This window comes from Solanum pennellii, chromosome 9 (assembly GCF_001406875.1).
Source record: "Solanum pennellii chromosome 9, SPENNV200".
In the NCBI taxonomy this organism is placed as follows: Eukaryota; Viridiplantae; Streptophyta; class Magnoliopsida; order Solanales; family Solanaceae; genus Solanum; species Solanum pennellii.
The window spans coordinates 12,378,123-12,393,448 of NC_028645.1; the positions used below are offsets into that span (position 1 = coordinate 12,378,123).

Below are 15,326 nucleotides of genomic sequence, written 5' to 3' on the forward strand. Positions count from 1 at the left end.
TTTTTTTTTTGAAGCAGGAAACAAGCTTAGAGAAAATGCAAATGTTAAAGTAACTAATTCAAACAACAGAACATTAATGGCTACTGCCAATGCTAGATAAAACCATAGCTAAAATGTACTAAACAAGGTGAAAGAAAAGAAAACACAATTAGACTTACAGTATCTATCACAACTAAGAACCCAACATGATTGTAGGATTTAGGCTCGACTTAAACGATCAAAACAAAATGTAATTATGCTAAACACACTACTACAAACTAATCTAAACAGAATTTATGAACACGCATCATGGAAATTAGAAAACAGAGAAATATTACCTGGTTCTAGGCAGCGACTGAGACGGGAACAAGCAGCAAATAGCGAGCGACTTCCACGCGATCGCGAATAGACTTCTACGAACAAAACAGGTGGTGGAACGCAAGAAAATCGAGCGAATGTAGATCCTCCTCTGTCTTGGAACTTCTCGACCAAAATCCGAAGGAGAAACAGAAGAAAAGACCTTTGTCTCTCTCGGAAACCAACAGCACACTCAAAGAACTTTCTTAAGAAATTTCTCAACAGTGAAGTTTTGTCCTCTTAGTGCTAAATTCTCCAGTTCTTAAAGAAAAATTTTCCGACCAAGATTCCAACCTCCAAATTCTATTTTCGAAAATCCCCCAAGAAATCTCGACTGCTCTACTATAACAGACGGAAAACAAACACAAAAACTTTTTTCAGATTTTTTTTTCCACCGGAATTCCAACGCTCAAAATTTCAACCCCCAAAAAAAAACTCTTAATCTGGCAAAAGCAGGGAGTTTATAAAGAGGAGCTTCCTCGACGAAACGAGGGTATCCTCGTATTTTCAACCCCAGGTTTGAATTTCAAAATCTCTAAATCCTATCCGAATCTCAGGGAATATCCCGTTTTGATGCCAAAATCTCCAACGGATTGAGGGCATATGTGGAGGGCTCGGATCAATCGATCGTCCTTGCGCCATTACGTGGCTCAAATCCGCGTTGCAAGGACGGATTTTCGCGTCGTACGAGAGAGAGCAGGCTGCGAGAGAGATGACAAGAGACAGCTGCAGGTTTCCGTTGCGGATTCTTTCGTCCACGCGCGATGGAGAGAGGAGGAACGAGGAGGAGAGAGAGCGTGGGGAGACGAGGGAGATAGCGTGGCTGCGTTTCGCTTTTTCTGGGGAATTTTTCGTCTGTTTCTGTTGGGAAAAACGCGTGAGGGAGAGGGTCTGGGAAAGGGGAAGAAGAAAGGGATGGGGGGTCGGGTCGGATCGGGTTCTGGGGCGGGTAGGACGGGTTGGGTATTTAAATATTTTGGGCCGGTTTAGTGATTGGGAGAGGATGGGCTGCTGATGGTGTTAAAGAGTTTAAGGGAGTTGAGCCTAGGGAACAATTGGGATGGGCTGAAAGAACAAGAAGGGGATGGGTCCAAATTAGGTTCTTCCAAATTAAAATGGAAAAGAGTTCAAATTTAAATAATAGCCAATTGGTTTAAAACAAAATGAGTTTGGTGTAAATTTATTAACGAGCTTATTTATTTAGTAACATAATTATTTAAATTGTAAAATAGCGACTCAAAAATATAATTGTGATTTAAAATAGGCTAGTTAAATAAAGCCTTTAAATGTATATTTTTTTGGTGGTTTTGAATAATCATGAGATACGACTTATATACATAATTAAGTAAATATGTATATCACCCGAAAATTATGACAAAAATACTCGAAATAGCATAAAATTCATGTATTATATTATTTAATTTTCGCAAAATTTATAAAATTAATTAATTGAAATAATTTGGAAGACTTACGAAGCTCGATAATTAATTTATACCGACGTGGGTCAAAAATTGGGTGTCAACAAAGGGTTTCAATCTTATACTTTTTTTTGGTTCAATAATAGTGGTTCACTATAATATTTTGAGAAATTTTATAATATTTGTTTATTTTATAAAATTAATGGACAATGTTACATTTAATTTTTAATTTAACTTTGTCGTTAATTATAATTATTTATCTATTACATTTTCTAAGATATTATATTTATTATATTTAAAGAATGATATAGTAAAAGTACCATTCTATTTATAGTTTCTTAAGAATTATGCAAAGTCAAGAAAAAATTTACTCCATGGTAGAGGCTCAAACAACAAAAGGTGTATGAGGCTCAATTTATTTTTTGAGGCATAGATAAGTGGATCATTTATGTACTTTTCTACTTTAAAGCAAGAACTTTCTACAACTAACAAGAGAAAATATATTTACACATAATTGAGTTGAACTAAATAAAAAATGCAAGAAAATTATGTGTGTTCGCTACTTTTTTGTAATCATTATTAAAATTATATTAATTTATGGGATTATATCGAATATATTATTGTTGTTATAGTTGTATGTTAGTTTGACAAATTTATTTTGCTATGATATATTTTTTTGTGTATTCATGTTGTGTAATCTTTCATAATTATTGTGATTTTAAAATGTAGTCATTTTATTTTAAATGTTACGATTTGAAATGCCGATTGTTACATTATTTTTAAATTAGAACTTTTGAAGGAAAGTAAAAAAAAAGTTAATTATATTTTATTATGGGGAAAATGTACAAGTACCCTTCAACCTATGCCTGAAATTTCAGAGACACACTTATACTATACTAAGGTCCTATTACCCTCCTGAACTTATTTTATAAGTAATTTTCTACCCATTTTCGGCTTACGTGGCACTAACTTGAAAAAGAAGTCAACCAGCGTGGAACCCACAAGATAGTTAGTGCCACGTAGACCAAAAAGGGGCAGAAAATTATTAATAAAATAATTTCAGGGGGTAATAGGACCTTAATATGATATAAGTGTGTTTCTGAGATTTAGGGCATAGGTTGAGGGGATACTTGTGCATTATCCCTTATTGCGGGGTGATTGCTTAAAACAAAGTATCACTACTCAAAGAAATAGTTTTTCAAAAGTATAGTTACAATTTGATCATTAATTTTTTTCAATAAAATAGAATTTAAAATATTCTCACGAGTACATTTTGTTTATTTTAATTTTAAAAAAATGTTGTAAAATTATTGTGTAACATCCCGACTTTTTGAAGCGTCTAAAATTACTCGTATCTTCAAGAAAAGACATGGAGTGTGGGTAGTAAATTAAGAATGAGTGGGTATGTCTTATTTTAAGTGTTTAAGGGTTTGTATCTCAAGTTTTAAAGTTAGATAAGTGGTAAACTAAAAGATGGTGAAAGTTATCATAAGTTTCTTTTTAGAGATTTCGCTGAAATTTGAGTCAAATGTCTCCGAGGTTTTCACTCAATCTATAAAAAGTTATGTTGTTAATTGTGAAATTATAATTTATTTAATTAAAGATGGCTAGATATAAAAAGAGAATCAAGATTTAAAAAATCAATCTTTTATTTCTTTTCAACGTACATTAACGAGGATGTCAACTTTTTTCAAACATCAACAAAAACGTTAATTTTTTATTTAAAAAAATACACATTTAGTTTGAACATCAAAATATGAAATTTTGATTTTTAATAAAATTAACAAGACCATGATTTGATTTAAGAAACAACATTACAAAGAAGATTCAAAAAAGTTATTTGATTAAATGAGCATTCAACAAGTATAATTATGGAACGTACGTTCATTTTTTATTCGGAAAAGGGCCTAAAATACCCTTGAAGTATTGAAAATGGTATAAATTACCCTTCATCCACCTATTGGCTCCAAAATGCCCTTTTCATCCACCTACTGGGTCCAAAATACCCTTGTCATCCACCTTTGGGTTCAAAATTGACCACTTCTTTGATTGTTTTAAAATTAAATTCTTTAAAAACTTTTTAAAATACTTGTTGTTCAACTTTTGGTTATAATTTAATTTATTAATATAATTTATAAATCAACCCACTACCCACTCATTACTAATTAAACCCCACCCAAGTAATAATCCAACTATAATATAAAAATCGTCATAAAGACTACTAAAGCACAATGAAATTATATATTCCTGAAAATGACATCTAAAATTATTCGAGTCCGAATCGAAGCTTCAATTAAATTTAGATTGAGCTGCTTATTTAGGAGGACACTTTCAATATGATTGATTGAATTTAGAAATTTATGATTAAAGGTAAAGAAGTAATACATCCCGAATTAATTCATGCACTTTTTAAAAATATAATTTTATAAATAATACTTATGATTTGTTTTAAAACCTTTAATATATTATTTTGAAAAAAAGTTACCTATGAAGTAACATCACATAATTGAGACGTAAGAATAAGTAAGATGAACATAGTCTGACTTATAAGTTTATCGATAATTTTTATTTAGACACTTGAATGTATGATAATTTACTTCTAAGATATTTTCGCCTCAAAATTTTAAAAACACTCAATTGACAGTAGATTTTCTTTTGTTGCATTAATAATGTGACGGGTTTATTAATTTGGAGGGGTTTAATTAGTTTTGAGTGGGTAGTGAATTTATTTATAAATTTTACTAATAAATTAAATTATAACAAATAGTTGAGTGCCACATATTTTAAAAAATATTTAAATAGTTTAAACATAACACCGTTAAATAAGTGGTCAATTTTGAACCAATAGGTGCATCACAAGGGTATTTTGGATCCAATAGGTGGGTGGAAAGGGTATTTCGGAGCCAATAGGTGAATGAAGGGTAATTTTGTACCATTCCTAATACTTTGAGGGTATTTTAGGCCCTTTTCCATTTTTCATTATATTTTTATAATTATTCAGTGAATTATATTATATCTGACCATATATATAAATTATAAATATTATTTTACTTTTTGTTATTTTAGTTTAGATATAAAGTTTTACTTTTTAAAAATTATTTCTTTGAGTAGGGATACTTTGTGTTAAACAATCATCCAAACAATAATAATATAATTAACTTTTTTTTACTTTCCTCCAAAAATACTAATTTAAAAATAATGTAACAATCAACATTTTAAATAGTAACAACTAAAATAAAATGACTACATTTTAAAATCACAATAATTATGAATTTTTTTTTTATAAAAAAAAACACACACGACATGAATACACAAAAAAATATCATATCAAAATAAATTGTCGAACCAACATACAACTACAACAATAATAATATATCATATATCTTATTTTCTATGAATTCATTATATAATTACATTAAATATACTGTTATGACAAGGATCTTTGCACTCTACTTATTTAGGTGATTCTTATTGTAAAGAGGATGTCTAAATAAGAAGTTTATTTTTATTTGCTTTTGTTAAAGAGGAAATTTGAGGTGATAATTGATATATTGTCAAAAAGTTTGTCCTTTTCATGATTTTGGTAAACGCGAGGCATTTTTTTTCTCTGTAATCTTTTGGGCTGATAAAATTGTTTCATCATTTATTGTGCAACCAGTTTTTGTTTTTGACTCCAAAATATTTATATTCAAACAATAAATAGAAAATATTTGTTTTATGTAATGTATGTATATATTATTTACCGATGATGTGCATTCTTATTTTAATTTAGAAGAAACTTATAATTTTGTTATGAAGTACTATGTAAGTAAAAATAAAATCGAAGGTACTTAGTTAAATTATAGATAGGTAGAGCTCAATTATATGTTACAAGATTTTTTAGATGAATTCGATAAATTTTATTAGAATTGTGTAGATTTAAAACTCCATGAAGATGCAAACGAGAAATTATATTACCAGTAGGACTAAAATAAAATTTTTATTTCTTCAAATAATAATTAGGTTCAAGACTAATTTAATCTATATTATACATTAATTCCATCAATGTTATATTGAGTAGATTGGAATATGATACATTCCTTATATTGATTTTCAAAAAAACAGCTAGTATATTTTCAAAAAAACAGCTAGTACATTAACAATTCATAGAAAAACTATTGTTGGTTCAATTAAGCAATACTAGAGTTATTATTACACAAACAAAGTTATTAAATTAAGAGAAAATGTGTGACTATCTTGTGAAATGTATGGTAGGTAATAAATTTTGATGGAATTGGACTTAAGATTGTAATCGGGCTAAAATTTAAGTGTTAGACTCAAGAAAATCGTAAAATTAAAGACTTAAAGTTACTTAAAATTTAACAAAACATTTATATTTATTTATAAATAAAAATATATAAATAATTATAAAATTTATATATCTACTTTATCGGTTCGGTTTGGTTATTTTTGCAGTTGTTTTTTAGTAAAATGAAAACTAAATAGTATCGATTTTCAAAATTTAAAAATCAAACCTAACCAAATTAAACCAAATATCGATTTTTTTAATCGATTTGATTCGAATTGCAGTTCAATTTGATTTTTTAACCATAACCATGATAATCCCTAGATGTAAGCTCGATTGAAAATAAAATTTACTTACACTAAATTTAATCTCTAAAATAAGAACATTTGCAAATAAAAAGCAAATATTTTCACACCTAAAATAATCCTTATTAGACTAGCGAGCTCCGCTCAACAGATAATATAAGAAAAAATAAAATGTTAGAGGTCCTCTATATTTAAATGACATTTGCTTCTATAAAAATATATTTACAAATTTGTGAAATATCAATTGATATTTGATTATGAACTCATAATTGTCATCTATAACTTGAGGTTACGATAGAAACTAATACACTTCAAATTTTTAATACACCCATAATTTGAAAAAATAGGATTATAATGCATAACATATACTAGTTCTTACATTCTCAATTATTGTCGAACATATTTGCATTTTTCAATATTCTTTTTTCTAATGAGAAAGCGTTTCAATTTCCGGCAAAGACTGATTAGAATATTAGTATTACTTTTGCATATTAAATAAAAACAAATATAATTCCGCTAAATTTGGTAAAACAGCATTATATATTTTTGAATGAGTACTGATTTCTCTCTTTTATGTATGTGTTCTTCAAAGTAATATCTAAAAAAACCATTTATATACAGAATTTGAATCATACTTTTCACTTTTGTTTTTTATGAAATCATAAAAATATAATTTTATAAATAGTGCAATTTATCTCCCAAAAAATATCAAGGCTCATTAAAGGAAAGAGAACATATGAAAAATTTCCTAACATTTATCTTGAACTTTAAATAATTCAATTATTTTTAACACTAAAAAAGATCAAAAAATCAATTAATATAAAATAAAGGAAATTATAACTATTTCAAAATAAAGCTATTTTAATCAACTTACTTGTAAAATCTCTATATAGTGTCGAATGATCATAATGGATCTCAATTTATGTGAAACTCATTGGAGAAGAAAATGCCCCTATCAGTATATTTTAAAAGTATTTGTCAACGCTTGTTTATAGCCCTATCAACTTAATTGATTTTTATTTCTTGATTATCTTTATTTTTCAATGTTGCCTTAATTAATAAATGAGGCACTAATAAATTCATATTACAACAAAAAAGTACTATCAACTCAATTGATTTTTATTTGTTGATAATCTTTATTTTTCAATGTTGCCTTAATTTATAAATGAGCACTAATAAATTCATATTACAACAAAACGTACGTGCAGTTCTTATAATATCATATTATTTAGCTTGTAAGACCTAAATTAATTATCAAAAATATTAAAAATATTCGTCACAATTTATATTATTTTTTCACAATACTGAAGTTATTCATTTATCAATTTGTAAAATCAAGATATATTCAATTTATTATTATTATTTTTATGTTGTCCTTAAAACTAATTCTTTTCAAGAGAAAAGAAGTCACTTTGAAGTTCTTTCGGACCTTCATAAATACATTTTAACTTTGCAACTGTCTATTACCCCATTAAATAATTTTAAACATATATTATTACATTATTTTTTGATCAGCATCAAATTTTAAGAAGCAGGTGAGTTCACACCCCAATCATTACATGACACGTGTTAATTTAATTTAATTTTTTTTTTTCATTTCAAATTTTTCATTTATCTTTTTCTTTCTTTATTTCTCTCTCTCTTACTTTTTAAATTTTAATTTTGATATATCTTAAATTTCATTTCATCTTTTATCTTTCACTTTCAAGTTATTTCAAGTTTTTAAATTTCATTTCATCCATTCATTTCCGTTTTCTTTTCTTCACCTCCCACCCTCCATATCAAATTGAAACTCACTTCCATTTTTTTATTTTCTTTTTTTTTCTTCTTCTCCGGTCAAATTATTTATAAAATTCATACTATTATTTAGACTTTATTGAATTATTAATAACAAAATTAATTATTTTTTAAAGAAAATTTAAAATTTTGAAGGTACCATCAACTACTTATTTTTCATATATATTAGAAATGATCATTTTAAAAGAATCAATTAATTTCTCAAAAATTGAAAAAACTTAATTGAAATCGAATAAAAAACTATATGATACTTCCTAATCATCTTGAAATCTAATGAGTTTATCTAATTGTTCGACATGTAAGAAAATATTTAGATAAAATTTTAAAACTAAAGATAGTAAAATTAATAGTAATAATAATAAAAAAGAATGTGAAGTTGTGATAAAAATGATGACATTGAAAGTAAGAAGCTTTAATTAGTGAAGATGACAATGAATTTTTGAAAGAAAGAAGAAAGAAAGAGAAAAAATAAAAAGGAAAAAAGTTAAAATAATAAAAAATAAGAAAATATATTTTATAATAAAATATTTGTAAAAATAAAATTATATTAGTTATTTTAGGCTGTTCACTCTTTTTGAGAGAGTGCACAGAGTGCACACCACTCTCTATGTCAGATGGATGAAAAATGATGTAATTATATCTAATCAAAATTGTTTAGTGGGGTAATAGAATGGTTGCAAAGTTAAAATGTCTTTCTAAAAATTCGAGACAACTTTATTAATGACTTTATGTCTTTTCTCTTCTTTTCAAAGTTGTACCGTATTGACCACGTGTATGAATATTGTTAAATTAATTTCAAAAGAATTTCTCCATTGTTCTTTTTTTTTTTCCTTGAAAGACATTTAGTGAAGAGGTGTATGGACGAAATTAGTAAAAAATATTAGTTCTTATTTATGATTTCTTAAGTGGTTGGTAAACGTAAAAGTAATCAAAGTAATATGAGAAAGTGGTCAAAGTAATATGAGAAAGGAATCAAAGTATTTAGATTTTCATAACAGGAAAGTAAAGTGGTATCTATATTTCCATGACTAAATTTAGAACAAAATTTAATGTTGATAAACTGAATTATGGTAACAAAATTGAAGGATAAGAATGGGAGAATATTTTCCTTGTCAATTTAAAGGAGAAAATTGCTTTTATTGAAATCAAAATTAAAAATAGACGATTGTGTGGCTAATTTTTCTAAAGATATAGTGAATGAGATTCTGTTGAGGTGTTCTGTAGATTTATTGTTGCGATTCAAATGTGTTCATAAGAATTGATACACTTTTATCCAAAACTCTAAATTCGTTAAACAACACTTGAATTGTAGCAAGAATACGCCCCCACAACTCCTGCTTTATAATACTGGTAACTATGGTGATTGTTATGAATCCACTTTCCTAACTTTGATTTCTGAAGAAAATCCCAGACATTTAAAGGTATGGCATACCTTTCAGGTTATGTGAACGGCTTGTTTTTAATGTTTGGAGTAATTGATCATGTGCATTCGTGTGCATTGTGGAATCCTGCTACTAGTGAGGTAAAACTCCTCCATCTCCCTCCACCAATGATCAATAATCACCCTGTGTTTGTGTTAGGATTAAACATTTTGACTAATGACTATAAAGTGATTTGCTATTTATGTGAAAATTCAGCAGCTGTCTATTCATGTTCTAAGGACTCGTTCTCCTCTTTTCTTCTCTTCTTTTTTGTTTTCTCAAAATCCTAACTTGTTTCTCAAAACCGTAAACTGAATCCAATTAGCTAAGACTCCAATTTAATTACCAAAAATGAAATTAATTAATTGGATAGTAAAAAGATCATAAGCCCTTCTAAAATCTGGGTTGGACTTTCCTTATTTGAACAATGCATAAGTTACTCATACAAACTCGGAATCGCGCAAATTCGGAGACATTGGAATGAGGATGAGTTAAGCTCAAACTTAACTAAATTTACCCAATTTTCAGTTTTTTTTTCTTCAAAAATGACACTTTCTAGTTCTTACAATTAGCGAGATGTTATAGAAATAATTGTTCCATGCATAATATCGGAGTCTTTTAAAAACAAAATGTATATTGAATTCACAAAATTAATTTAAAAAATGTAATAATTTAAGTTTTGAAAAATAAAAAATTAAGTTTAATAGTCACTAATATGTACAACAATAAATTTCAAATACATTCAGTTGTTTTGACAAAAATGTAGGCAACAATGAATATGTTATAAAAATTATTTACAATTAACATTAAAAATAATTTTAACTATTATTAACTGATTTCAGACTATTAAGAAATACTATCTTTAACGATTTATAATTGTTTTTCCAAATATATCGTCTCTCAACCCTAGATGAGCCTATTTTCGTGAAAATGATTAACTGCATTCCCATAATATATGGCTATATAATTTAAAATATAAATCATGTTTTTTAATGTAGTTAACTTTTAAAACTATCAGATATTTAACTTTTATAGTGGATTTACAATTTTTCAACTCAAAAATAATTTTTTTTTTTATAATTGAAGAGTCAGTCTTCCTTTTTTTATAAAAAATGTTTAGCTTTACTTAGATAACACTTAGAGGAGTAGAAGCACGAACACTTTGATCAATATGAAACGAATAAAGAGATGTCAGGTATTTTTGTACACAACTTTTAAATTGACCATTAACATGAGGAATTTACTATTCAGATAAATATCTTAAAATCATCACGAAAAAAATTAAAAATGAATAAATTATTTAGTTTACACAAAATCTCTCCATTGAAAGAAAATAATAAATGATTTTTTTTCCATATATTAATTTGAGAGAGTGTACCAACATGTTCTCTTTATTATTTCATTCTTACTTATTTTTAATCATAATATATTTTTGAAACGTTTGTATAAAAAATATATAATTATAATATTTCGTTTTATCATCTTGCACATGCATTTATATGATTTGTTCCTTTAGTTATACAAAATTTTATGATATTAAGTATATTGCATGAAAAATAAGATGGTAATTATATTTTGATAAATCAAAATAATGTAATATATTCGAACAATTAAATAACTTTTAATAATCTTCTGCAACGCTTTGACACGTATACTAATATTATTATTAATGTCCAACTTATTTTATAGATATTTTGCTCGAATTTCATTTAAAGCTTCGTGAATAAATCACCTAATTTCTCTTTTGTCTTCATATAACAAGTAAAAATCACGTTTTCTTGAATTTTGTTATGAATAAAGTGACGGTCAACCTCATTCTTTAATTGGTACAAGAGACATTTCCTTCTTCTCTTCATTAGTTGATGGACTTGACTTTTTCTTTAGTCTGAGGCGTAAGCTCGATCGAAAATAAAATTCTCTTACACAAAATTATGTGTTCTATTATCTATATAGTGTCCAATGGTCACATTGAATCTCAATTTATGTCGAGTACTCATAAAAGACGAGAATGTGCCCCTATAAATATATTTTTCACACCTAATGCTCAAACTCAAAATTTCTATTATAATTTTGTTTCTCCGACTACAATGTTGCTTTCTACTATATTAATTAAAGACAACTATCGATTTTGTTTGTAGTACTATAGATCAAGATAATGATTTTTGTTCTTCAATGTTGTCTTAATATATAAATGAGTTTCAGCAAATTCATATTAAACGTTGTACACTTCTAATAACTTTTTCTTTATTTAGCTTGCACAATCGATCTAAATTATTTGTCAAGGTTACTAAAAATATTCATCACAATTTATATTATCCTTATCTTACTCCCTCCGTCCAATATTATTTTTTCAGATTATTAAAACTATTTATTTATCAATTTGTAAAATCAAGACATAAACAATTAAATATAATTATTTCTATTTTGCCCTTAAAATTAGTTACTTTTAAATGTGTACACCGTATTGATCAAGTGTATCACATTGTGAAGTTTCAAAAGAATTCCTCCATTATTGTTTTTCATGTATGCATTTAGAATCCGCTTGAATTGACTTAAAAAAAATAATTTTTAAGTCAAAAATAAAAAAATTTAAATTTAAACAACAGTTAAGTCAAAAACTAAAAAGCAGGGATAGTCCCACTTTTATTTTTTCTTAAAAAGTTTTTAAAGTCATTTTAAACTTATTTTAAGTTATCTTTAACTTTGTCAAATACTCTCAAAATCTAAAACTGATTTAAATATGCATTTGACCAACTTTAAAGTCAATCCAAATACTCTCTTAATAGGAAGGTACATATATAGATCAAACTAGACAAATACTAATTCTTATTTAATGATTTCTTAAATGACTGCTAAAAGAAAATAGTCAAAGTAACATTAGAAAGTAGTCAAAGTATTTAGATTTTGGAACATAAAATTTAAATTGGGTAAGAAGGAAAGTAGTAAATAGATTTTCATACCTAAATATATAATAAAATTTAATATGAGAAATGTAGTCAAAGTATCATTAGAAAGTACTCAAAGTAAATAGATTTCCATGATTAAATATGGAAAAAAAAAAATGAAATTGATAAGAAGGAAAGTAGTAATTAGATTTCCATGATTAAATTTGGAACAAAAATTGAATTGAGTAAGAAGGAATGTAGTATTAACTAGATTTCCATGACTAAATAGAGAATAAAATTTAATATGAGAATAGTCAAAGTATTTTGGATTTGCATGACTAAATGTAGAATAACATTTAATGGTGGTAAAATGAACTACAGTAATAGAAATAAAGGATAAGAATGAGGTAATTTCATCCTTGTCTATTTGAAGAAGAAGCAATATGCTTTTGTTTAAACCTAAAAATGGATGATTGTGTGGTTTATTTCTCTAAAGATATACAAAAGGATATTCTGTTGAGATGTCCAGAGTGAAATCGTTGTTGCGCTTCAAATGTGTAAGCAAGAGATGATATGCTCTTATCAAAAACCCTGAATTCGTTCAATAAAACTTGAAAAATCGTAGGCCCCCACAACTCCTTACCTATACTGTTGGTACCTCCGATGATGATGGTCAAGATTCCCGTTCCATAACTTTGATTTCTAAAGAAAATCCACAAACGTTCAAATGTATGACACACCTCATAAGTTAAGTGGATGGCTTGTTTTTAATGTACAAAAGAATTGATATCGTTATTTCATGTACATTATGGAATCCTGTTACTAGAGAGGTGAGATTCCTCCATCTCCCACTCCCTGCACCCATAATATATTATGTCCCTGTGTTGGGATTCTGGTTGGACCCGTTGACTAATGACTATAAAGTTGTTTACTTTCATTGCGATTGTTGACATAAATATACAACATTGGTCTATTCCTGTTCTAGGGGCTCATGGAGAATTTTGAAACCTAAAGAGTCACTCTCCTTCTACACAGATGTAAAAAATACATTTGGTACTGCTTATTTGAATGGATCTTATTATTGGCTGCTAAGAGGGGGCAACAATTGTAATTACACCATACTTTGATTCAAATTTGGAAGTGAGATGTTTAAGAGATTAAAGGTCCAGATAGAAACGTTGTAGATACTTTTGTGTTGGGTTTGATGTTGATTGATGATTCCATTGCCATCTTGAACTAAACCACATGTAGTATGCTTGCATATGATATTTGGTCTTTGATTCAACCAGGGGTCTGGAACAAAATTGTAACCTTTCAACTCTTCACACCAATTAAGTCTTGTTATGATGGCTCTCTCATTTCAGTAGTTAATGTTGGGATTTAGCAAGTGTGAATGGAAAAAGAAAAGAGAGTATGAAAAGTGAGGGAACTACTTTGGAGGGAAAATGAAAAGTCATTTGCAAAGTGCAAATAAAAAGTCATTTCTCCCATATCGGCAAAAGAAAGGGAAATTGTTGTCCTTATAGAAGGAAACACTTCAATTACTTCTTAAAAAGCTAAGAAGAAGATGGCCCCTCGCGCCGTCGTCGTCGTCGCTCGCTCGGCTTCGGCATCTGGCAAATGATTTGATTGATAAATTTTTTGGACAAAATTTATTTAATCAGTTTTTGTTAAATCAAATAAATCCTGTTAATATTATCTCTTATAAATTTGCAGGTAACAGTAACATTCCGAAAAGTTGTTACTCTTTCCGAAAAGTCGTTACTTTCCGAAAAGTCATTACTTTCCAGAAAGTCGTTATTTTCCTAACAGACACAATTTTCCGAAAAGCTGTTATTTTTTCCAAAAGACACAACTTTATGGATAAAATGGGTCTGAACAGATTTCACTGAACAGACACGTTCCTTGCTGAAAATGGCTATAAAAGGAAGTCAATTTTTGATTTTTCAAACACTGAAAATTTTTTCCTTCTCTGCATTTATTTTTCTCTCAAATAAAATCAAAGTGTCGATCGACTGAGTCTGTGTGACTTATTGTTGTTCTTAAGTTCGTTGAAGTTAAAGAAGTTTGAGGTACCGCTATTTCTTTAACAGGTTTAATCCGTTTTATCTTGGGAGAAATTAATCCATAACCTTGGGTACTGTAAGGGATTAAATTTCTTAAGGACACACAGTAGTTTTTGTGGACTCGGATTAATTCTTGTATTTTATATTTTTTCTGCTTCATCTTATTTCTTTTTCTGCTTATTAACCTTATAAATACAGGTTATTGTAAGAATAACAATCTTAAGAAATTTAACAATTTCCGTATTTGAGGTTTCTGGAGATTAAAACCTTTATGATTTTCTACTCTGCTTGAATTTTTAAAATTNCTTACCTCCATTGTGGAAGGAGTTTAAAAACTACTTGAAACACAAACGCAAGGAGATGACTGTTGAAGATCTCATAGTAAGGTTGAGAATCGAAGAGGATAATAAGGCTGCAGAAAAGAGGTCACGTGGTAATTTAGAAAAATCTGGAGTAAATTTGAAGAAGATCCCACAAAATTAAAGAAAAGAAAGAAAGCATCTGGTCCAAAAAGCAATCCTCCTAAGAAGAAATTCAATGGAAACTGCTTTAATTGTGGTAAACATGGTCATAGGGCTAATGAATGCCGGGGTCCTAAGAAGGACAAGAAAAAGAAGGATCAAGAAAACTTGGCTGAATCCAAAGGAGAAATGGACGATCTCTGTGCAATGCTTTCAGAATGTAACTTGGTTGGAAATCCAAGACAATGGTGGATAGATTCTGGTGCCTCATGCCATGTTTGTGCCAACGAAGAATTATTTTCATCATATACTCCAGCACTTACAGATGAAAAATTATTTATGGCAAACTCCG

General features: G+C 28.0%; 1 pseudogene; it reads left to right on the top strand.

Annotated features, from left to right (window-relative positions):
* The first annotated feature begins 939 nt into the window (after positions 1-939).
* The window catches only part of LOC107029997, a 19,160-nt pseudogene continuing 4,773 nt past the window's right edge, over positions 940-15,326 (top strand).